Genomic DNA, 25,087 nt, shown 5'->3' on the forward strand with positions numbered 1-25,087 from the left:
TGGCACCACTTTTGAGTGAACTGCCAAAAGTCAGATTTTTTCTGAAATTGTGACCCCGGGGCTTAGGGATTTTTTCAAAAAAATATTTTCTGCCGGTTAAGTTTTTGAGGGCTGATTTCTTGTCCTGTGATAAAAAGCCTTCTGTTTCGAGTGCCAAAGCTTTCAGGTGAGCATTTGCAAGCGGTTGGCACCATTTTTGAGTGAACTGCCAAAAGTCAGATTTTTGCTGAAATTGTGACCCCGGGGCTTAGGGATTTTTTCAAAAAAATATTTTCTGCCGGTTAAGTTTTTGAGGGCTGGTTTCTTGTCCTGTGATAAAAAGCCTTCTGTTTCGACTGCCAAACCTTTCAGGTGAGCATTTGCAAGCGGTTGGCACCATTTTTGAGTGAACTGCCAAAAGTCAGATTTTTTCTGAAATTGTGACCCCGGGGCTTAGGGATTTTTTCAAAAAAATATTTTCTGCCGGTTAAGTTTTTGAGGGCTGATTTCTTGTCCTGTGATAAAAAGCCTTCTGTTTCGAGTGCCAAACCTTTCAGGGGAGCATTTTCAAGCGGTTGGCACCATTTTTGAGTGAACTGCCAAAAGTCAGATTTTTGCTGAAATTGTGACCCCGGGGCTTAGGGATTTTTTCAAAAAAATATATTCTGCCGGTTAAGTTTTTGAGGGCTGATTTCTTGTCCTGTGATAAAAAGCCTTCTGTTTCGAGTGCCAAACCTTTCAGGTGAGCATTTGCAAGCGGTTGGCACCATTTTTGAGTGAACTGCCAAAAGTCAGATTTTTGCTGAAATTGTGACCCCGGGGCTTAGGGATTTTTTCAAAAAAATATTTTCTGCCGGTTAAGTTTTTGAGGGCTGATTTCTTGTCCTGTGATAAAAAGCCTTCTGTTTCCATCGCCAAAGCTTTCAGGTGAGCATTTGCAAGCGGTTGGCACCATTTTTGAGTGAACTGCCAAAAGTCAGATTTTTGCTGAAATTGTGACCCCGGGGCTTAGGGATTTTTTCAAAAAAATATTTTCTGCCGGTTAAGTTTTTGAGGGCTGATTTCTTGTCCTGTGATAAAAAGCCTTCTGTTTCCATCGCCAAAGCTTTCAGGTGAGCATTTGCAAGCGGTTGGCACCATTTTTGAGTGAACTGCCAAAAGTCAGATTTTTGCTGAAATTGTGACCCCGGGGCTTAGGGATTTTTTCAAAAAAATATTTTCTGCCGGTTAAGTTTTTGAGGGCTGATTTCTTGTCCTGTGATAAAAAGCCTTCTGTTTCGAGTGCCAAACCTTTCAGGTGAGCATTTGCAAGCGGTTGGCACCATTTTTGAGTGAACTGCCAAAAGTCAGATTTTTTCTGAAATTGTGACCCCGGGGCTTAGGGATTTTTTCAAAAAAATATTTTCTGCCGGTTAAGTTTTTGAGGGCTGATTTCTTGTCCTGTGATAAAAAGCCTTCTGTTTCCATCGCCAAACCTTTCAGGTGAGCATTTGCAAGCGGTTGGCACCATTTTTGAGTGAACTGCCAAAAGTCAGATTTTTTCTGAAATTGTGACCCCGGGGCTTAGGGATTTTTTCAAAAAAATATTTTCTGCCGGTTAAGTTTTTGAGGGCTGATTTCTTGTCCTGTGATAAAAAGCCTTCTGTTTCCATCGCCAAAGCTTTCAGGTGAGCATTTGCAAGCGGTTGGCACCATTTTTGAGTGAACTGCCAAAAGTCAGATTTTTGCTGAAATTGTGACCCCGGGGCTTAGGGATTTTTTCAAAAAAATATTTTCTGCCGGTTAAGTTTTTGAGGGCTGATTTCTTGTCCTGTGATAAAAAGCCTTCTGTTTTGAGTGCCAAACCTTTCAGGTGAGCATTTGCAAGCGGTTGGCACCATTTTTGAGTGAACTGCCAAAAGTCAGATTTTTGCTGAAATTGTGACCCCGGGGCTTAGGGATTTTTTCAAAAAAATATTTTCTGCCGGTTAAGTTTTTGAGGGCTGATTTCTTGTCCTGTGATAAAAAGCCTTCTGTTTCCATCGCCAAACCTTTCAGGTGAGCATTTGCAAGCGGTTGGCACCATTTTTGAGTGAACTGCCAAAAGTCAGATTTTTGCTGAAATTGTGACCCCGGGGCTTAGGGATTTTTTCAAAAAAATATTTTCTGCCGGTTAAGTTTTTGAGGGCTGATTTCTTGTCCTGTGATAAAAAGCCTTCTGTTTCGAGTGCCAAACCTTTCAGGTGAGCATTTGCAAGCGGTTGGCACCATTTTTGAGTGAACTGCCAAAAGTCAGATTTTTGCTGAAATTGTGACCCCGGGGCTTAGGGATTTTTTCACAAAAATATTTTCTGCCGGTTAAGTTTTTGAGGGCTGATTTCTTGTCCTGTGATAAAAAGCCTTCTGTTTCCATCGCCAAACCTTTCAGGTGAGCATTTGCAAGCGGTTGGCACCATTTTTGAGTGAACTGCCAAAAGTCAGATTTTTGCTGAAATTGTGACCCCGGGGCTTAGGGATTTTTTCAAAAAAATATTTTCTGCCGGTTAAGTTTTTGAGGGCTGATTTCTTGTCCTGTGATAAAAAGCCTTCTGTTTCGACTGCCAAACCTTTCAGGTGAGCATTTGCAAGCGGTTGGCACCATTTTTGACTGAACTGCCAAAAGTCAGATTTTTTCTGAAATTGTGACCCCGGGGCTTAGGGATTTTTTCAAAAAAATATTTTCTGCCGGTTAAGTTTTTGAGGGCTGATTTCTTGTCCTGTGATAAAAAGCCTTCTGTTTCGAGTGCCAAACCTTTCAGGTGAGCATTTGCAAGCGGTTGGCACCATTTTTGAGTGAACTGCCAAAAGTCAGATTTTTTCTGAAATTGTGACCCCGGGGCTTAGGGATTTTTTCAAAAAAATATTTTCTGCCGGTTAAGTTTTTGAGGGCTGATTTCTTGTCCTGTGATAAAAAGCCTTCTGTTTCGAGTGCCAAACCTTTCAGGTGAGCATTTGCAAGCGGTTGGCACCATTTTTGAGTGAACTGCCAAAAGTCAGATTTTTTCTGAAATTGTGACCCCGGGGCTTAGGGATTTTTTCAAAAAAATATTTTCTGCCGGTTAAGTTTTTGAGGGCTGATTTCTTGTCCTGTGATAAAAAGCCTTCTGTTTCGAGTGCCAAACCTTTCGGGTGAGCATTTGCAAGCGGTTGGCACCATTTTTGAGTGAACTGCCAAAAGTCAGATTTTTTCTGAAATTGTGACCCCGGGGCTTAGGGATTTTTTCAAAAAAATATTTTCCGCCGGTTAAGTTGCTGAGGGCTGATTTCTTGTCCTGTGATAAAAAGCCTTCTTTTTCGACTGCCAAAGCTTTCAGGGGAGCATTTGCAACCAGTTGGCAACATTTTTGATTGAATTGCCAAATGTCAGATTTTTGCTGAAATTGTGACCCCGGGGCTTAGGGATTTTTTCAAAAAAATATTTTCCGCCGGTTAAGTTGTTGAGGGCTGATTTCTTGTCCTGTGATAAAAAGCCGTCTGTTTTGACTGCCGAAGCTTTCAGGGGAGCATTTGCAACCAGTTGGCACCATTTTCGAGTGAATTGCCAAAAGTCAGATTTTTGCTGAAATTGTGACCCCGGGGCTTAGGGATTTTTTCAAAAAAATCTTTTTCCGCCGCTTAAGTTGTTGAGGGCTGATTTCTTGTACTGTGATAAAAATCCCTTTGTTTCAACTGCCGAAGCTTTCAGGGGATCATTTGCAAGTGTTTGGCTCCATTTTTGAGTGAATTGCCAAAAGTCAGATTTTTCCTGAAATTGTGACCCCGGGGCTTATGGATTTTTTTAAAAAAATATTTTCCGCCGGTTAAGTTGCTGAGGGCTGATTTCTTGTCCTGTGATAAAAAGCCTTCAGTTTTCATCGCCAAAGCTTTCAGGGGAGCATTTGCAACCAGTTGGCACCCTCTTTCAGTGAATTGCCAAAAGTCAAATTTTTGCTGAAAAACATCTTTTCCCGCCGGTTAAGTTGTTGAGGGCTGATTTCTTGTACTGTGATAAAAACCCTTTGTTTCAACTGCCGAAGCTTTCAGGGGGAGCATTTACAACAGTTTGGCAGCATTTTTGAGTGAATTGCCAAAAGTCAGATTTTTGCTGAAATTGTGACCCCGGGGCTTATGGATTTTTTCAAAAAAATATTTTCCGCCGGTTAAGTTGCTGAGGGCTGATTTCTTGTCCTGTGATAAAAAGCCTTCTGTTTCGACTGCCAAAGCTTTCAGGGGAGCATTTGCAACCAGGTGGCAACATTTTTGATTGAATTGCCAAAAGTCAGATTTTTGCTGAAATTGTGACCCCGGGGCTTAGGGATTTTTTCAAAAAAATATTTTCCGCCGGTTAAGTTGCTAAGGGCTGATTTCTTGTCCTGTGATAAAAAGCCTTCTGTTTCCATCGCCAAAGCTTTTAGGGGAGCATTTGCAAGTGTTTGGCGCCATTTTTGAGTGAATTGCCAAAAGTCAGATTTTTCCTGAAATTGTGACCCCGGGGCTTAGGGATTTTTTCAAAAAAATATTTTCTGCCGGTTAAGTTGTTGAGGGCTGATTTCTTGTCGTGTGATAAAAAGCCTTCTGTTTCCATCGCCAAAGCTTTCAGGGGAGCATTTGCAATTGTTTGGCACCATTTTCGAGTGAATTGCCAAAAGTCAGATTTTTCCTGAAATTGTGACCCCAGGGATTAGGGATTTTTTCAAAAATATATTTTCCGCCGGTTAAGTTGTTGAGGGCTGATTTCTTGTCCTGTGATAAAAAGCCTTCTGTTTCCATCGCCAAAGCTTTCAGGGGAGCATTTGCAATTGTTTGGCACCATTTTCGACTGAATTGCCAAAAGTCAGATTTTTCCTGAAATTGTGACCCCAGGGCTTAGGGATTTTTTCAAAAAAATATTTTCCGCCGGTTAAGTTGCTGAGGGCTGATTTCTTGTCCTGTGGTAAAAAGCCTTCTGTTTCCTTCGCCAAAGCTTTCAGGGGAGCATTTGCATGTGTTTGGCACCATTTTAGAGTGAATTGCCAAAAGTCAGATTTTTCCTGAAATTGTGACCCCGGGGCTTATGGATTTTTTTAAAAAAATATTTTCCGCCGGTTAAGTTGCTGAGGGCTGATTTCTTGTCCTGTGATAAAAAGCCTTCTTTTTCGACTGCCAAAGCTTTCAGGGGAGCATTTGCAACCAGTTGGCAACATTTTTGATTGAATTGCCAAATGTCAGATTTTTGCTGAAATTGTGACCACGGGGCTTAGGGATTTTTTCAAAAAAATATTTTCCGCCGGTTAAGTTGTTGAGGGCTGATTTCTTGTCCTGTGATAAAAAGCCGTCTGTTTTGACTGCCGAAGCTTTCAGGGGAGCATTTGCAACCAGTTGGCACCATTTTCGAGTGAATTGCCAAAAGTCAGATTTTTGCTGAAATTGTGACCCCGGGGCTTAGGGATTTTTTTAAAAAAATCTTTTTCCGCCGCTTAAGTTGTTGAGGGCTGATTTCTTGTACTGTGATAAAAATCCCTTTGTTTCAACTGCCGAAGCTTTCAGAGGATCATTTGCAAGTGTTTGGCTCCACTTTTGAGTGAATTGCCAAAAGTCGGATTTTTCCTGAAATTGTGACCCCGGGGCTTAGGGATTTTTTCAAAAAAATATTTTCTGCCGGTTAAGTTGTTGAGGGCTGATTTCTTGTCCTGTGATAAAAAGCCTTCTGTTTCCATCGCCAAAGCTTTCAGGGGAGCATTTGCAATTGTTTGGCACCATTTTCGAGTGAATTGCCAAAAGTCAGATTTTTCCTGAAATTGTGACCCCAGGGATTAGGGATTTTTTCAAAAATATATTTTCCGCCGGTTAAGTTGTTGAGGGCTGATTTCTTGTCCTGTGATAAAAAGCCTTCTGTTTCCATCGCCAAAGCTTTCAGGGGAGCATTTGCAATTGTTTGGCACCATTTTCGACTGAATTGCCAAAAGTCAGATTTTTCCTGAAATTGTGACCCCAGGGCTTAGGGATTTTTTCAAAAAAATATTTTCCGCCGGTTAAGTTGCTGAGGGCTGATTTCTTGTCCTGTGGTAAAAAGCCTTCTGTTTCCTTCGCCAAAGCTTTCAGGGGAGCATTTGCATGTGTTTGGCACCATTTTAGAGTGAATTGCCAAAAGTCAGATTTTTCCTGAAATTGTGACCCCGGGGCTTAGGGATTTTTTCACAAAAATATTTTCTGCCGGTTAAGTTTTTGAGGGCTGATTTCTTGTCCTGTGATAAAAAGCCTTCTGTTTCCATCGCCAAAGCTTTCAGGTGAGCATTTGCAAGCGGTTGGCACCACTTTTGAGTGAACTGCCAAAAGTCAGATTTTTGCTGAAATTGTGACCCCGGGGCTTAGGGATTTTTTCAAAAAAATATTTTCTGCCGGTTAAGTTTTTGAGGGCTGATTTCTTGTCCTGTGATAAAAAGCCTTCTGTTTCGACTGCCAAACCTTTCAGGTGAGCATTTGCAAGCGGTTGGCACCATTTTTGAGTGAACTGCCAAAAGTCAGATTTTTTCTGAAATTGTGACCCCGGGGCTTAGGGATTTTTTCAAAAAAATATTTTCTGCCGGTTAAGTTTTTGAGGGCTGATTTCTTGTCCTGTGATAAAAAGCCTTCTGTTTCGAGTGCCAAACCTTTCAGGGGAGCATTTTCAAGCGGTTGGCACCATTTTTGAGTGAACTGCCAAAAGTCAGATTTTTGCTGAAATTGTGACCCCGGGGCTTAGGGATTTTTTCAAAAAAATATATTCTGCCGGTTAAGTTTTTGAGGGCTGATTTCTTGTCCTGTGATAAAAAGCCTTCTGTTTCGAGTGCCAAACCTTTCAGGTGAGCATTTGCAAGCGGTTGGCACCATTTTTGAGTGAACTGCCAAAAGTCAGATTTTTGCTGAAATTGTGACCCCGGGGCTTAGGGATTTTTTCAAAAAAATATTTTCTGCCGGTTAAGTTTTTGAGGGCTGATTTCTTGTCCTGTGATAAAAAGCCTTCTGTTTCCATCGCCAAAGCTTTCAGGTGAGCATTTGCAAGCGGTTGGCACCATTTTTGAGTGAACTGCCAAAAGTCAGATTTTTGCTGAAATTGTGACCCCGGGGCTTAGGGATTTTTTCAAAAAAATATTTTCTGCCGGTTAAGTTTTTGAGGGCTGATTTCTTGTCCTGTGATAAAAAGCCTTCTGTTTCCATCGCCAAAGCTTTCAGGTGAGCATTTGCAAGCGGTTGGCACCATTTTTGAGTGAACTGCCAAAAGTCAGATTTTTGCTGAAATTGTGACCCCGGGGCTTAGGGATTTTTTCAAAAAAATATTTTCTGCCGGTTAAGTTTTTGAGGGCTGATTTCTTGTCCTGTGATAAAAAGCCTTCTGTTTCGAGTGCCAAACCTTTCAGGTGAGCATTTGCAAGCGGTTGGCACCATTTTTGAGTGAACTGCCAAAAGTCAGATTTTTTCTGAAATTGTGACCCCGGGGCTTAGGGATTTTTTCAAAAAAATATTTTCTGCCGGTTAAGTTTTTGAGGGCTGATTTCTTGTCCTGTGATAAAAAGCCTTCTGTTTCCATCGCCAAACCTTTCAGGTGAGCATTTGCAAGCGGTTGGCACCATTTTTGAGTGAACTGCCAAAAGTCAGATTTTTTCTGAAATTGTGACCCCGGGGCTTAGGGATTTTTTCAAAAAAATATTTTCTGCCGGTTAAGTTTTTGAGGGCTGATTTCTTGTCCTGTGATAAAAAGCCTTCTGTTTCCATCGCCAAAGCTTTCAGGTGAGCATTTGCAAGCGGTTGGCACCATTTTTGAGTGAACTGCCAAAAGTCAGATTTTTGCTGAAATTGTGACCCCGGGGCTTAGGGATTTTTTCAAAAAAATATTTTCTGCCGGTTAAGTTTTTGAGGGCTGATTTCTTGTCCTGTGATAAAAAGCCTTCTGTTTTGAGTGCCAAACCTTTCAGGTGAGCATTTGCAAGCGGTTGGCACCATTTTTGAGTGAACTGCCAAAAGTCAGATTTTTGCTGAAATTGTGACCCCGGGGCTTAGGGATTTTTTCAAAAAAATATTTTCTGCCGGTTAAGTTTTTGAGGGCTGATTTCTTGTCCTGTGATAAAAAGCCTTCTGTTTCCATCGCCAAACCTTTCAGGTGAGCATTTGCAAGCGGTTGGCACCATTTTTGAGTGAACTGCCAAAAGTCAGATTTTTGCTGAAATTGTGACCCCGGGGCTTAGGGATTTTTTCAAAAAAATATTTTCTGCCGGTTAAGTTTTTGAGGGCTGATTTCTTGTCCTGTGATAAAAAGCCTTCTGTTTCGAGTGCCAAACCTTTCAGGTGAGCATTTGCAAGCGGTTGGCACCATTTTTGAGTGAACTGCCAAAAGTCAGATTTTTGCTGAAATTGTGACCCCGGGGCTTAGGGATTTTTTCAAAAAAATATTTTCTGCCGGTTAAGTTTTTGAGGGCTGATTTCTTGTCCTGTGATAAAAAGCCTTCTGTTTCCATCGCCAAACCTTTCAGGTGAGCATTTGCAAGCGGTTGGCACCATTTTTGAGTGAACTGCCAAAAGTCAGATTTTTGCTGAAATTGTGACCCCGGGGCTTAGGGATTTTTTCAAAAAAATATTTTCTGCCGGTTAAGTTTTTGAGGGCTGATTTCTTGTCCTGTGATAAAAAGCCTTCTGTTTCGACTGCCAAACCTTTCAGGTGAGCATTTGCAAGCGGTTGGCACCATTTTTGACTGAACTGCCAAAAGTCAGATTTTTGCTGAAATTGTGACCCCGGGGCTTAGGGATTTTTTCAAAAAAATATTTTCTGCCGGTTAAGTTTTTGAGGGCTGATTTCTTGTCCTGTGATAAAAAGCCTTCTGTTTCGACTGCCAAACCTTTCAGGTGAGCATTTGCAAGCGGTTGGCACCATTTTTGACTGAACTGCCAAAAGTCAGATTTTTTCTGAAATTGTGACCCCGGGGCTTAGGGATTTTTTCAAAAAAATATTTTCTGCCGGTTAAGTTTTTGAGGGCTGATTTCTTGTCCTGTGATAAAAAGCCTTCTGTTTCGAGTGCCAAACCTTTCAGGTGAGCATTTGCAAGCGGTTGGCACCATTTTTGAGTGAACTGCCAAAAGTCAGATTTTTTCTGAAATTGTGACCCCGGGGCTTAGGGATTTTTTCAAAAAAATATTTTCTGCCGGTTAAGTTTTTGAGGGCTGATTTCTTGTCCTGTGATAAAAAGCCTTCTGTTTCGAGTGCCAAACCTTTCAGGTGAGCATTTGCAAGCGGTTGGCACCATTTTTGAGTGAACTGCCAAAAGTCAGATTTTTTCTGAAATTGTGACCCCGGGGCTTAGGGATTTTTTCAAAAAAATATTTTCTGCCGGTTAAGTTTTTGAGGGCTGATTTCTTGTCCTGTGATAAAAAGCCTTCTGTTTCGAGTGCCAAACCTTTCAGGTGAGCATTTGCAAGCGGTTGGCACCATTTTTGAGTGAACTGCCAAAAGTCAGATTTTTTCTGAAATTGTGACCCCGGGGCTTAGGGATTTTTTCAAAAAAATATTTTCCGCCGGTTAAGTTGCTGAGGGCTGATTTCTTGTCCTGTGATAAAAAGCCTTCTTTTTCGACTGCCAAAGCTTTCAGGGGAGCATTTGCAACCAGTTGGCAACATTTTTGATTGAATTGCCAAATGTCAGATTTTTGCTGAAATTGTGACCCCGGGGCTTAGGGATTTTTTCAAAAAAATATTTTCCGCCGGTTAAGTTGTTGAGGGCTGATTTCTTGTCCTGTGATAAAAAGCCGTCTGTTTTGACTGCCGAAGCTTTCAGGGGAGCATTTGCAACCAGTTGGCACCATTTTCGAGTGAATTGCCAAAAGTCAGATTTTTGCTGAAATTGTGACCCCGGGGCTTAGGGATTTTTTCAAAAAAATCTTTTTCCGCCGCTTAAGTTGTTGAGGGCTGATTTCTTGTACTGTGATAAAAATCCCTTTGTTTCAACTGCCGAAGCTTTCAGGGGATCATTTGCAAGTGTTTGGCTCCATTTTTGAGTGAATTGCCAAAAGTCAGATTTTTCCTGAAATTGTGACCCCGGGGCTTATGGATTTTTTTAAAAAAATATTTTCCGCCGGTTAAGTTGCTGAGGGCTGATTTCTTGTCCTGTGATAAAAAGCCTTCAGTTTTCATCGCCAAAGCTTTCAGGGGAGCATTTGCAACCAGTTGGCACCCTCTTTCAGTGAATTGCCAAAAGTCAAATTTTTGCTGAAAAACATCTTTTCCCGCCGGTTAAGTTGTTGAGGGCTGATTTCTTGTACTGTGATAAAAACCCTTTGTTTCAACTGCCGAAGCTTTCAGGGGGAGCATTTACAACAGTTTGGCAGCATTTTTGAGTGAATTGCCAAAAGTCAGATTTTTGCTGAAATTGTGACCCCGGGGCTTATGGATTTTTTCAAAAAAATATTTTCCGCCGGTTAAGTTGCTGAGGGCTGATTTCTTGTCCTGTGATAAAAAGCCTTCTGTTTCGACTGCCAAAGCTTTCAGGGGAGCATTTGCAACCAGGTGGCAACATTTTTGATTGAATTGCCAAAAGTCAGATTTTTGCTGAAATTGTGACCCCGGGGCTTAGGGATTTTTTCAAAAAAATATTTTCCGCCGGTTAAGTTGCTAAGGGCTGATTTCTTGTCCTGTGATAAAAAGCCTTCTGTTTCCATCGCCAAAGCTTTTAGGGGAGCATTTGCAAGTGTTTGGCGCCATTTTTGAGTGAATTGCCAAAAGTCAGATTTTTCCTGAAATTGTGACCCCGGGGCTTAGGGATTTTTTCAAAAAAATATTTTCTGCCGGTTAAGTTGTTGAGGGCTGATTTCTTGTCGTGTGATAAAAAGCCTTCTGTTTCCATCGCCAAAGCTTTCAGGGGAGCATTTGCAATTGTTTGGCACCATTTTCGAGTGAATTGCCAAAAGTCAGATTTTTCCTGAAATTGTGACCCCAGGGATTAGGGATTTTTTCAAAAATATATTTTCCGCCGGTTAAGTTGTTGAGGGCTGATTTCTTGTCCTGTGATAAAAAGCCTTCTGTTTCCATCGCCAAAGCTTTCAGGGGAGCATTTGCAATTGTTTGGCACCATTTTCGACTGAATTGCCAAAAGTCAGATTTTTCCTGAAATTGTGACCCCAGGGCTTAGGGATTTTTTCAAAAAAATATTTTCCGCCGGTTAAGTTGCTGAGGGCTGATTTCTTGTCCTGTGGTAAAAAGCCTTCTGTTTCCTTCGCCAAAGCTTTCAGGGGAGCATTTGCATGTGTTTGGCACCATTTTAGAGTGAATTGCCAAAAGTCAGATTTTTCCTGAAATTGTGACCCCGGGGCTTATGGATTTTTTTAAAAAAATATTTTCCGCCGGTTAAGTTGCTGAGGGCTGATTTCTTGTCCTGTGATAAAAAGCCTTCTTTTTCGACTGCCAAAGCTTTCAGGGGAGCATTTGCAACCAGTTGGCAACATTTTTGATTGAATTGCCAAATGTCAGATTTTTGCTGAAATTGTGACCACGGGGCTTAGGGATTTTTTCAAAAAAATATTTTCCGCCGGTTAAGTTGTTGAGGGCTGATTTCTTGTCCTGTGATAAAAAGCCGTCTGTTTTGACTGCCGAAGCTTTCAGGGGAGCATTTGCAACCAGTTGGCACCATTTTCGAGTGAATTGCCAAAAGTCAGATTTTTGCTGAAATTGTGACCCCGGGGCTTAGGGATTTTTTTAAAAAAATCTTTTTCCGCCGCTTAAGTTGTTGAGGGCTGATTTCTTGTACTGTGATAAAAATCCCTTTGTTTCAACTGCCGAAGCTTTCAGAGGATCATTTGCAAGTGTTTGGCTCCACTTTTGAGTGAATTGCCAAAAGTCGGATTTTTCCTGAAATTGTGACCCCGGGGCTTAGGGATTTTTTCAAAAAAATATTTTCTGCCGGTTAAGTTGTTGAGGGCTGATTTCTTGTCCTGTGATAAAAAGCCTTCTGTTTCCATCGCCAAAGCTTTCAGGGGAGCATTTGCAACCAGTTGGCAACATTTTTGATTGAATTGCCAAAAGTCAGATTTTTCCTGAAATTGTGACCCCGGGGCTTATGGATTTTTTTTAAAAAATATTTTCCGCCGGTTAAGTTGCTGAGGGCTGATTTCTTGTCCTGTGATAAAAAGCCTTCTGTTTCGACTGCCAAAGCTTTCAGGGGAGCATTTGCAACCAGTTGGCAACATTTTTGATTGAATTGCCAAAAGTCAGATTTTTGCTGAAATTGTGACCCCGGGGCTTAGGGATTTTTTCAAAAAAATATTTTCCGCCGGATAAGTTGTTGAGGGCTGATTTTTTGTACTGTGATAAAAAGCCGTCTGTTTTGACTGCCGAAGCTTTCAGGGGAGCATTTGCAACCAGTTGGCACCATTTTCGAGTGAATTGCCAAAAGTCAGATTTTTGCTGAAATTGTGACCCCGGGGCTTAGGGATTTTTTCAAAAAAATATTTTCCGCCGGTTAAGTTGCTGAGGGCTGATTTCTTGTCCTGTGGTAAAAAGCCTTCTGTTTCCATCGCCAAAGCTTTTAGGGGAGCATTTGCATGTGTTTGGCACCATTTTTGAGTGAATTGCCAAAAGTCAGATTTTTCCTTAAATTGTGACCCCGGGGCTTATGGATTTTTTTAAAAAAAATATTTTCCGCCGGTTAAGTTGCTGAGGGCTGATTTCTTGTCCTGTGATAAAAAGCCTTCTGTTTCGACTGCCAAAGCTTTCAGGGGAGCATTTGCAACCAGTTGGCAACATTTTTGATTGAATTGCCAAAAGAAAGATTTTTCCTGAAATTGTGACCCCGGGGCTTAGGGATTTTTTCAAAAAAATATTTTCCGCCGGATAAGTTGTTGAGGGCTTATTTTTTGTACTGTGATAAAAAGCCGTCTGTTTTGACTGCCGAAGCTTTCAGGGGAGCATTTGCAAGTGTTTGGCACCATTTTTGAGTGAATTGCCCAAAGTCAGATTTTTCCTGAAATTGTGACCCCGGGGCTTAGGGATTTTTTCAAAAAAATATTTTCCGCCGGTTAAGTTGTTGAGTCCTGATTTTTTGTACTGTGATAAAAAGCCGTCTGTTTTGACTGCCGAAGCTTTCAGGGGAGCATTTGCAACCAGTTGGCACCATTTTCGAGTGAATTGCCAAAAGTCAGATTTTTGCTGAAATTGTGACCCCGGGGCTTAGGGATTTTTTCAAAAAAATATTTTCCGCCGGTTAAGTTGCTAAGGGCAGATTTCTTGTCCTGTGATAAAAAGCCTTCTGTTTCCATCGCCAAAGCTTTTAGGGGAGCATTTGCAAGGGTTTGGCACCATTTTTGAGTGAATTGCCAAAAGTCAGATTTTTCCTGAAATTGTGACCCCGGGGCTTAGGGTTTTTTTAAAAAAAATATTTTCTGCCGGTTAAGTTGTTGAGGGCTGATTTCTTGTCCTGTGATAAAAAGCCTTCTGTTTTCATCGCCAAAGCTTTCAGGGGAGCATTTGCAACCGGTTGGCACCATTTTTCAGTGAATTGCCAAAAGTCAAATTTTTGCTGAAAAACATCTTTTCCCGCCGGTTAAGTTGTTGAGGGCTGATTTCTTGTACTGTGATAAAAATCCCTTTGTTTCAACTGCCGAAGCTTTCAGGGGAGCATTTGCAAACGTTTGGCACCATTTTTGAGTGAATTGCCAAAAGTCAGATTTTTCCTGAAATTGTGACCCCGGGGCTTAGGGATTTTTTTAAAAAAATATTTTCCGCCGGTTAAGTTGCTGAGGGCTGATTTCTTGTCCTGTGATAAAAAGCCTTCTGTTTCGACTGCCAAAGCTTTCAGGGGAGCATTTGCAACCAGTTGGCAACATTTTTGATTGAATTGCCAAAAGTCAGATTTTTGCTGAAATTGTGACCCCGGGGCTTAGGGATTTTTTCAAAAAAATATTTTCTGCCGGTTAAGTTGTTGAGGGCTGATTTCTTGTCCTGTGATAAAAAGCCTTCTGTTTTCATCGCCAAAGCTTTCAGGGGAGCATTTGCAACCGGTTGGCACGCTTTTTCAGTGAATTGCCAAAAGTCAAATTTTTGCTGAAAAAAACTTCGGTTAAGTTGTTGAGGGCTGATTTCTTGTACTGTGATAAAAATCCCTTTGTTTCAACTGCCGAAGCTTTCAGGGGAGCATTTGCAACCGTTTGGCACCATTTTTGAGTGAATTGTCAAAAGTGAGATTTTTGCTGAAATTGTGACCCCGGGGCTTAGGGATTTTTTCAAAAAAATATTTTCCGCCGGTTAAGTTGTTGAGGGCTGATTTCTTGTCCTGTGATAAAAAGCCTTCTATTTCCACCGCCAAAGCTTTCAGGGGAGCATTTGCAAGTGTTTGGCACCATTTTTCAGTGAATTGCCAAAAGTCAGATTTTTGCTGAAATTGTGACCCCGGGGCTTATGGATTTTTTCAAAAAAATATTTTCCGCCGGTTAAGTTGCTGAGGGCTGATTTCTTGTCCTGTGATAAAAAAGCCTTCTGTTTCCATCGCCAAAGCTTTCAGGGGAGCATTTGCAACCGGTTGGCACCCTTTTTCAGTGAATTGCCAAAAGTCAAATTTTTGCTGAAAAACATCTTTTCCCGCCGGTTAAGTTGTTGAGGGCTGATTTCTTGTACTGTGATAAAAACCCTTTGTTTCAACTGCCGAAGCTTTCAGGGGAGCATTTGCAACCGTTTGGCAGCATTTTTGAGTGAATTGCCAAAAGTCAGATTTTTGCTGAAATTGTGACCCCGGGGCTTAGGGATTTTTTCAAAAAAATATTTTCCACCGGATAAGTTGTTGAGGGCTGATTTCTTGTACTGTGATAAAAATCCCTTTGTTTCAACTGCCGAAGCTTTCAGGGGAGCATTTACAACCGTTTGGCAGCATTTTTGAGTGAACTGCCAAAAGTCAGATTTTTCCTGAAATTGTGACCCCGGGGCTTAGGGATTTTTTCAAAAAAATATTTTCCGCCGGTTAAGTTGTTGAGGGCTGATTTCTTGTCCTGTGATAAAAAGCCTTCTGTTTCCATCGCCAAAGCTTTCAGGGGAGCATTTGCAACCAGTTGGCAACATTTTTTATTGAATTGCCAAAAGTCAGATTTTTGCTGAAATTGTGACCCCGGGGCTTAGGGATTTTTTCAAAAAAATATTTTCCGCCGGTTAAGTTGTTGAGGGCTGATTTCTTGTCCTGTGATAAAAAGCCTTCTGTTTCCATCGCCAAAGCTTTTAGGGGAGCATTTGCAAGTGTTTGGCACCATTTTTCAGTGAATTGCCAAAAGTCAGATTTTTGCTGAAATTGTGACCCCGCGGCTTATGGATTTTTTCAAAAAATATTTTCTGCCGGTTAAGTTGTTGAGGGCTGATTTCTTGTCCTGTGATAAAAAGCCTTCTGTTTCCATCGCCAAAGCTTTCAGGGGAGCATTTGCAATTGTTTGGCACCATTTTCGAGTGAATTGCCAAAAGTCAGATTTTTCCTGAAATTGTGACCCCAGGGCTTAGGGATTTTTTCAAAAAAATATTTTCCGCTGGTTAAGTTGCTGAGGGCTGATTTCTTGTCCTGTGGTAAAAAGCCTTCTGTTTCCATCGCCAAAGCTTTCAGGGGAGCATTTGCAACCAGTTGGCAACATTTTTTATTGAATTTCCAAAAGTCAGATTTTTGCTGAAATTGTGACCCCGGGGCTTAGGAATTTTTTCAAAAAAATATTTTCCGCCGGTTAAGTTGTTGAGGGCTGATTTCTTGTCCTGTGATAAAAAGCCTTCTGTTTCCATCGCCAAAGCTTTTAGGGGAGCATTTGCAAGTGTTTGGCACCATTTTTCAGTGAATTGCCAAAAGTCAGATTTTTGCTGAAATTGTGACCCCGGGGCTTATGGATTTTTTCAAAAAAATATTTTCCGCCGGTTAAGTTGCTGAGGGCTGATTTCTTGTACTGTGATAAAAAGCCGTCTGTTTTGACTGCCGAAGCTTTCAGGGGAACATTTGCAAGTGTTTGGCACCATTTTTGAGTGAATTGCTCAAAGTCAGATTTTTCCTGAAATTGTGACCCCGGGGCTTAGGGATTTTTTCAAAAAAATATTTTCCGCCGGTTAAGTTGTTGAGTCCTGATTTTTTGTACTGTGATAAAAAGCCGTCTGTTTTGACTGCCGAAGCTTTCATGGGAGCATTTGCAACCAGTTGGCACCATTTTCGAGTGAATTGCCAAAAGTCAGATTTTTGCTGAAAATGTGACCCCGGGGCTTAGGGATTTTTTCAAAAAAATATTTTCCGTCGGTTAAGTTGCTGAGGGCTGATTTCTTGTCCTGTGGTAAAAAGCCTTCTGTTTCGACTGCCAAAGCTTTCAGGGGAGCATTTGCAACCAGTTGGCAACATTTTTGATTGAATTGCCAAAAGTCAGATTTTTCCTGAAATTGTGACCCCGGGGCTTAGGGATTTTTTCAAAAAAATATTTTCCGCCGGATAAGTTGTTGAGGGCTTATTTTTTGTACTGTGATAAAAAGCCGTCTGTTTTGACTGCCGAAGCTTTCAGGGGAGCATTTGCAAGTGTTTGGCACCATTTTTGAGTGAATTGCCCAAAGTCAGATTTTTCCTGAAATTGTGACCCCGGGGCTTAGGGATTTTTTCAAAAAAATATTTTCCGCCGGTTAAGTTGTTGAGTCCTGATTTTTTGTACTGTGATAAAAAGCCGTCTGTTTTGACTGCCGAAGCTTTCAGGGGAGCATTTGCAACCAGTTGGCACCATTTTCGAGTGAATTGCCAAAAGTCAGATTTTTGCTGAAATTGTGACCCCAAGGCTTAGGGATTTTTTCAAAAAAATATTTTCCGCCGGTTAAGTTGCTAAGGGCAGATTTCTTGTCCTGTGATAAAAAGCCTTCTGTTTCCATCGCCAAAGCTTTTAGGGGAGCATTTGCAAGGGTTTGGCACCATTTTTGAGTGAATTGCCAAAAGTCAGATTTTTCCTGAAATTGTGACCCTGGGGCTTAGGGATTTTTTCAAAAAAATATTTTCTGCCGGTTAAGTTGTTGAGGGCTAATTTCTTGTCCTGTGATAAAAAGCCTTCTGTTTTCATCGCCAAAGCTTTCAGGGGAGCATTTGCAACCGGTTGGCACCATTTTTCAGTGAATTGCCAAAAGTCAAATTTTTGCTGAAAAACATCTTTTCCCGCCGGTTAAGTTGTTGAGGGCTGATTTCTTGTACTGTGATAAAAATCCCTTTGTTTCAACTGCCGAAGCTTTCAGGGGAGCATTTGCAACCGTTTGGCACCATTTTTGAGTGAATTGTCAAAAGTCAGATTTTTCCTGAAATTGTGACCCCGGGGCTTAGGGATTTTTTCAAAAAAATATTTTCCGCCGGTTAAGTTGTTGAGGGCTGATTTCTTGTCCTGTGATAAAAAGCCTTCTATTTCCACCGCCAAAGCTTTCAGGGGAGCATTTGCAAGTGTTTGGCACCATTTTTCAGTGAATTGCCAAAAGTCAGATTTTTGCTGAAATTGTGACCCCGGGGCTTATGGATTTTTTCAAAAAAATATTTTCCGCCGGTTAAGTTGCTGAGGGCTGATTTCTTGTCCTGTGATAAAAAAGCCTTCTGTTTCCATCGCCAAAGCTTTCAGGGGAGCATTTGCAACCGGTTGGCACCATTTTTCAGTGAATTGCCAAAAGTCAAATTTTTGCTGAAAAACATCTTTTCCCGCCGGTTAAGTTGTTGAGGGCTGATTTCTTGTACTGTGATAAAAATCCCTTTGTTTCAACTGCCGAAGCTTTCAGGGGAGCATTTGCAACCGTTTGGCACCATTTTTGAGTGAATTGCCAAAAGTCAGATTTTTCCTGAAATTGTGACCCCGGGGCTTATGGATTTTTAAAAAAAAATATTTTCCGCCGGTTAAGTTGCTGAGGGCTGATTTCTTGTCCTGTGATGAAAAGCCTTCTGTTTCGACTGCCAAAGCTTTCAGGGGAGCATTTGCAACCAGTTGGCAACGTTTTTGATTGAATTGCCAAAAGTCAGATTTTTGCTGAAATTGTGACCCCGGGGCTTAGGGATTTTTTCAAAAAAATATTTTCCGCCGGATAAGTTGTTGAGGGCTGATTTCTTGTCCTGTGATAAAAAGCCTTCTGTTTCCATCGCCAAAGCTTTCAGGGGAGCATTTGCAAGTGTTTGGCACCATTTTTCAGTGAATTGCCAAAAGTCAGATTTTTCCTGAAATTGTGACCCTGGGGCTTATGGATTTTTTCAAAAAAATATTTTCCGCCGGTTAAGTTGCTGAGGGCTGATTTCTTGTCCTGTGATAAAAAGCCTTCTGTTTTCATCGCCAAAGCTTTCAGGGGAGCATTTGCAACCGGTTGGCACCCTTTTTCAGTGAATTGCCAAAAGTCAAATTTTTGCTGAAAAACGTCTTTTCCCGCCGGTTAAGTTGTTGAGGGCTGATTTCTTGTACTGTGATAAAAACCCTTTGTTTCAAATGCCGAAGCTTTCAGGGGAGCATTTGCAACCGTTTGGCAGCATTTTTGAGTGAATTGCCAAAAGTCAGATTTTTGCTGAAATTGTGACCCCGGGGCTTAGGGATTTTTTCAAAAAAATATTTTCCGCCGGTTAAGTTGCTGAGGGCTGATTTCTTGTCCTGTGATAAAAAGCCTTCTGTTTCCATCGCCAAAACTTTCAGGGGAGCATTTGCAATTGTTTGGCACCATTTTCGAGTGAATTGCCAAAAGTCAGATTTTTCCTGAAATTGTGACCCCAGGGCTTAGGGATTTTTTCAAAAAAATATTTTCCGCCGGTTAAGTTGCTGAGGGCTGATTTCTTGTCCTGTGGTAAAAAGCCTTCTGTTTCCATCGCCAAAGCTTTCAGGGGAGCATTTGCAACCAGTTGGCAACATTTTTTATTGAATTGCCAAAAGTCAGATTTTTGCTGAAATTGTGACCCCGGGGCTTAGGGATTTTTTCAAAAAAATATTTTCCGCCGGTTAAGTTGTTGAGGGCTTATTTTTTGTACTGTGATAAAAAGCCGTCTGTTTTGACTGCCGAGGCTTTCAGGGGAGCATTTGCAACCAGTTGGCACCATTTTCGAGTGAATTGCCAAAAGTCAGATTTTTGCTGAAATTGTGACCCCGGGGCTTAGGGATTTTTTCAAAAAAATATTTTCCGCCGGTTAAGTTGCTAAGGGCAGATTTCTTGTCCTGTGATAAAAAGCCTTCTGTTTCCATCGCCAAAGCTTTTAGGGGAGCATTTGCAAGGGTTTGGCACCATTTTTGAGTGAATTGCCAAAAGTCAGATTTTTCCTGAAATTGTGACCCCGGGGCTTAGGGATTTTTTCAAAAAAATATTTTCTGCCGGTTAAGTTGTTGAGGGCTAATTTCTTGTCCTGTGATAAAAAGCCTTCTGTTTTCATCGCCAAAGCTTTCAGGGGAGCATTTGCAACCGGTTGGCACCATTTTTCAGTGAATTGCCAAAAGTCAAATTTTTGCTGAAAAACATCTTTTCCCGCCGTTTAAGTTGTTGAGGGCTGATTTCTTGTACTGTGATAAAAATCCCTTTGTTTCAACTGCCGAAGCTTTCAGGGGAGCATTTGCAACCGTTTGGCACCATTTTTGAGTGAATTGCCAAAAGTCAGATTTTTCCTGAAATTGTGACCCCGGGGCTTAGGGATTTTTTAAAAAAAATATTTTCCGCCGGTTAAGTTGCTGAGGGCTGATTTCTTGTCCTGTGATAAAAAGCCTTCTGTTTCGACTGCCAAAGCTTTCAGGGGAGCATTTGCAACCAGTTGGCAACATTTTTGATTGAATTGCCAAAAGTCAGATTTTTGCTGAAATAGTGACCCCGGGGTTTAGGAATTTTTTCAAAAAAATATTTTCCGCCGGTTAAGTTGCTGAGGGCTGATTTTTTTTACTGTGATAAAAAGCCGTCTGTTTTGACTGCCGAAGCTTTCAGGGGAGCATTTGCAAGTGTTTGCAACAATTTTTGAGTGAATTGCCCAAAGTCAGATTTTTCCTGAAATTGTGACCCCGGGGCTTAGGGATTTTTTCAAAAAAATATTTTCTGCCGGTTAAGTTGTTGAGGGCTGATTTCTTGTCCTGTGATAAAAAGCCTTCTGTTTTCATCGCCAAAGCTTTCAGGGGAGCATTTGCAACCGGATGGCACCCTTTTTCAGTGAATTGCCAAAAGTCAAATTTTTGCTGAAAAACGTCTTTTCCCGCCGGTTAAGTTGTTGAGGGCTGATTTCTTGTACTGTGATAAAAACCCTTTGTTTCAACTGCCGAAGCTTTCAGGGGAGCATTTGCAACCGTTTGGCAGCATTTTTGAGTGAATTGCCAAAAGTCAGATTTTTGCTGAAATTGTGACCCCGGGGCTTAGGGATTTTTTCAAAAAAATATTTTCCGCCGGTTAAGTTGCTGAGGGCTGATTTCTTGTCCTGTGATAAAAAGCCTTCTGTTTCCATCGCCAAAGCTTTCAGGGGAGCATTTGCAAATGTTTGGCACCATTTTTCAGTGAATTGGCAAAAGTCAGATTTTTCCTGAAATTGTGACCCCAGGGCTTAGGGATTTTTTCAAAAAAAACATTTTCCGCCGGTTAAGTTGCTGAGGGCTGATTTCTTGTACTGTGATAAAAAGCCTTCTGTTTCCATCGCCAAAGCTTTTAGGGGAGCATTTGCATGTGTTTGGCACCATTTTTGAGTGAATTGCCAAAAGTCAGATTTTTCCTGAAATTGTTACCCCGGGGCTTATGGATTTTTTTAAAAAAATATTTTCCGCCGGTTAAGTTGCTGAGGGCTGATTTCTTGTCCTGTGATGAAAAGCCTTCTGTTTCGACTGCCAAAGCTTTCAGGGGAGCATTTGCAACCAGTTGGCAACATTTTTGATTGAATTGCCAAAAGTCAGATTTTTCCTGAAATTGTGACCCCGGGGCTTAGGGATTTTTTCAAAAAAATATTTTCCGCCGGATAAGTTGTTGAGGGCTGATTTCTTGTCCTGTGATAAAAAGCCTTCTGTTTCCATCGCCAAAGCTTTCAGGGGAGCATTTGCAAGTGTTTGGCACCATTTTTCAGTGAATTGCCAAAAGTCAGATTTTTCCTGAAATTGTGACCCTGGGGTTTATGGATTTTTTCAAAAAAATATTTTCCGCCGGTTAAGTTGCTGAGGGCTGATTTCTTGTCCTGTGATAAAAAGCCTTCTGTTTTCATCGCCAAAGCTTTCAGGGGAGCATTTGCAACCGGTTGGCACCCTTTTTCAGTGAATTGCCAAAAGTCAAATTTTTGCTGAAAAACGTCTTTTCCCGCCGGTTAAGTTGTTGAGGGCTGATTTCTTGTACTGTGATAAAAACCCTTTGTTTCAACTGCCGAAGCTTTCAGGGGAGCATTTGCAAGTGTTTGGCACCACTTTTCAGTGAATTGCCAAAAGTCAGATTTTTCCTGAAATTGTGACCCCAGGGCTTAGGGATTTTTTCAAAAAAAACATTTTCCGCCGGTTAAGTTGCTGAGGGCTGATTTCTTGTACTGTGATAAAAAGCCTTCTGTTTCCATCGCCAAAGCTTTTAGGGGAGCATTTGCATGTGTTTGGCACCATTTTTGAGTGAATTGCCAAAAGTCAGATTTTTCCTGAAATTGTGACCCCGGGGCTTATGGATTTTTTTAAAAAAATATTTTCCGCCGGTTAAGTTGCTGAGGGCTGATTTCTTCTCCTGTGATAAAAAGCCTTCTGTTTCGACTGCCAAAGCTTTCAGGGGAGCATTTGCAACCAGTTGGCAACATTTTTGATTGAATTGCCAAAAGTCAGATTTTTCCTGAAATTGTGACCCCGGGGCTTAGGGATTTTATCAAAAAAATATTTTCCGCCGGATAAGTTGTTGAGGGCTTATTTTTTGTACTGTGATAAAAAGCCGTCTGTTTTGACTGCCGAAGCTTTCAGGGGAGCATTTGCAAGTGTTTGGCACCATTTTTGAGTGAATTGCCCAAAGTCAGATTTTTCCTGAAATTGTGACCCCGGGGCTTAGGGATTTTTTCAAAAAAATATTTTCCGCCGGTTAAGTTGTTGAGTCCTCATTTTTTGTACTGTGATAAAAAGCCGTCTGTTTTGACTGCCGAAGCTTTCAGGGGAGCATTTGCAACCAGTTGGCACCATTTTCGAGTGAATTGCCAAAAGTCAGATTTTTGCTGAAATTGTGACCCCGGGGCTTAGGGATTTTTTCAAAAAAATATTTTCCGCCGGTTAAGTTGCTAAGGGCAGATTTCTTGTCCTGTGATAAAAAGCCTTCTGTTTCCATCGCCAAAGCTTTTAGGGGAGCATTTGCAAGGGTTTGGCACCATTTTTGAGTGAATTGCCAAAAGTCAGATTTTTCCTGAAATTGTGACCCCGGGGCTTAGGGATTTTTTCAAAAAAATATTTTCTGCCGGTTAAGTTGTTGAGGGCTGATTTCTTGTCCTGTGATAAAAAGCCTTCTGTTTTCATCGCCAAAGCTTTCAGGGGAGCATTTGCAACCGGTTGGCACCCTTTTTCCGTGAATTGCCAAAAGTCAAATTTTTGCTGAAAAACGTCTTTTCCCGCCGGTTAAGTTGTTGAGGGCTGATTTCTTGTACTGTGATAAAAACCCTTTGTTTCAACTGCCGAAGCTTTCAGGGGAGCATTTGCAACCGTTTGGCAGCATTTTTGAGTGAATTGCCAAAAGTCAGATTTTTGCTGAAATTGTGACCCCGGGGCTTAGGGATTTTTTCAAAAAAATATTTTCCGCCGGTTAAGTTGCTGAGGGCTGATTTCTTGTCCTGTGATAAAAAGCCTTCTGTTTCCATCGCCAAAGCTTTTAGGGGAGCATTTGCAAGTGTTTGGCACCATTTTTCAGTGAATTGCCAAAAGTCAGATTTTTGCTGAAATTGTGACCCCGGGGCTTAGGGATTTTTTCAAAAAAATATTTTCCGCCGGTTAAGTTGTTGAGGGCTGATTTCTTGTCCTGTGATAAAAAGCCTTCTGTTTCCATCGCCAAAGCTTTTAGGGGAGCATTTGCAAGTGTTTGGCACCATTTTTCAGTGAATTGCCAAAAGTCAGATTTTTGCTGAAATTGTGACCCCGAGGCTTATGGATTTTTTCAAAAAAATCTTTTTCCGCCGGTTAAGTTGTTGAGGGCTGATTTCTTGTCCTGTGATAAAAAGCCTTCTGTTTCCATCGCCAAAGCTTTCAGGGGAGCATTTGCAACCAGTTGGCACCATTTTCGAGTGAATTGCCAAAAGTCAGATTTTTGCTGAAATTGTGACCCCGGGGCTTAGGGATTTTTTCAAAAAAATATTTTCCGCCGGTTAAGTTGCTAAGGGCTGATTTCTTGTCCTGTGATAAAAAGCCTTCTGTTTCCATCGCCAAAGCTTTTAGGGGAGCATTTGCAAGGGTTTGGCACCATTTTTGAGTGAATTGCCAAAATTCAGATTTTTCCTGAAATTGTGACCCCGGGGCTTAGGGATTTTTTCAAAAAAATATTTTCTGCTGGTTAAGTTGTTGAGGGCTGATTTCTTGTCCTGTGATAAAAAGCCTTCTGTTTTCATCGCCAAAGCTTTCAGGGGAGCATTTGCAACCGGTTCGCACCATTTTTCAGTGAATTGCCAAAAGTCAAATTTTTGCTGAAAAACATCTTTTCCCGCCGGTTAAGTTGTTGAGGGCTGATTTCTTGTACTGTGATAAAAATCCCTTTGTTTCAACTGCCGAAGCTTTCATGGGAGCATTTGCAACCGTTTGGCACCATTTTTGAGTGAATTGCCAAAAGTCAGATTTTTCCTGAAATTGTGACCCCGGGGCTTAGGGATTTTTTTAAAAAAATATTTTCCGCCGGTTAAGTTGCTGAGGGCTGATTTCTTGTCCTGTGATAAAAAGCCTTCTGTTTCGACTGCCAAAGCTTTCAGGGGAGCATTTGCAACCAGTTGGCAATATTTTTGATTGAATTGCCAAAAGTCAGATTTTTGCTGAAATTGTGACCCCGGGGCTTAGGGATTTTTTCAAAAAAATATTTTCCGCCGGATAAGTTGTTGAGGGCTGATTTTTTGTACTGTGATAAAAAGCCGTCTGTTTTGACTGCCAAAGCTTTCAGGGGAGCATTTGCAAGTGTTTCGCACCATTTTTCAGTGAATTGCCAAAAGTCAAATTTTTGCTGAAAAACATCTTTTCCCGCCGGTTAAGTTGTTGAGGGCTGATTTCTTCTACTGTGATAAAAATCCCTTTGTTTCAACTGCCGAAGCTTTCAGGGGAGCATTTGCAACCGTTTGGCACCATTTTTGAGTGAATTGTCAAAAGTGAGATTTTTGCTGAAATTGTGACCCCGGGGCTTAGGGATTTTTTCAAAAAAATATTTTCCGCCGGATAAGTTGTTGAGGGCTGATTTTTTGTACTGTGATAAAAAGCCGTCTGTTTTGACTGCCGAAGCTTTCAGGGGAGGATTTGCAAGTGTTTGGCACCATTTTTGAGTGAATTGTCAAAAGTCAGATTTTTCCTGAAATTGTGACCCCGGGGCTTAGGGATTTTTTCAAAAAAATATTTTCCGCCGGTTAAGTTGTTGAGTCCTGATTTTTTGTACTGTGATAAAAAGCCGTCTGTTTTGACTGCCGAAGCTTTCAGGGGAGCATTTGCAACCAGTTGGCACCATTTTCGAGTGAATTGCCAAAAGTCAGATTTTTGCTGAAATTGTGACCCCGGGGCTTAGGGATTTTTTCAAAAAAATATTTTCCACCGGTTAAGTTGTTGAGGGCTGATGTCTTGTCCTGTGATAAAAAGCCTTCTGTTTCCATCGCCAAAGCTTTCAGGGGAGCATTTGCAACCAGTTGGCAACATTTTTGATTGAATTGCCAAAAGTCAGATTTTTGCTGAAATTGTGACCCCGGGGCTTAGGGATTTTTTCAAAAAAATATTTTCCGCCGGTTAAGTTGTTGAGGGCTGATTTCTTGTCCTGTGATAAAAAGCCTTCTGTTTCCATCGCCAAAGCTTTTAGGGGAGCATTTGCAAGTGTTTGGCACCATTTTTCAGTGAATTGCCAAAAGTCAGATTTTTGCTGAAATTGTGACCCCGAGGCTTATGGATTTTTTCAAAAAAATCTTTTTCCGCCGGTTAAGTTGTTGAGGGCTGATTTCTTGTCCTGTGATAAAAAGCCTTCTGTTTCCATCGCCAAAGCTTTCAGGGGAGCATTTGCA

The sequence above is a fragment of the Podarcis liolepis genome, assembly GCF_965112155.1.
Source record: "Podarcis liolepis genome assembly, contig: HAP1_SCAFFOLD_56, whole genome shotgun sequence".
Lineage (NCBI taxonomy): Eukaryota > Metazoa > Chordata > Lepidosauria > Squamata > Lacertidae > Podarcis > Podarcis liolepis.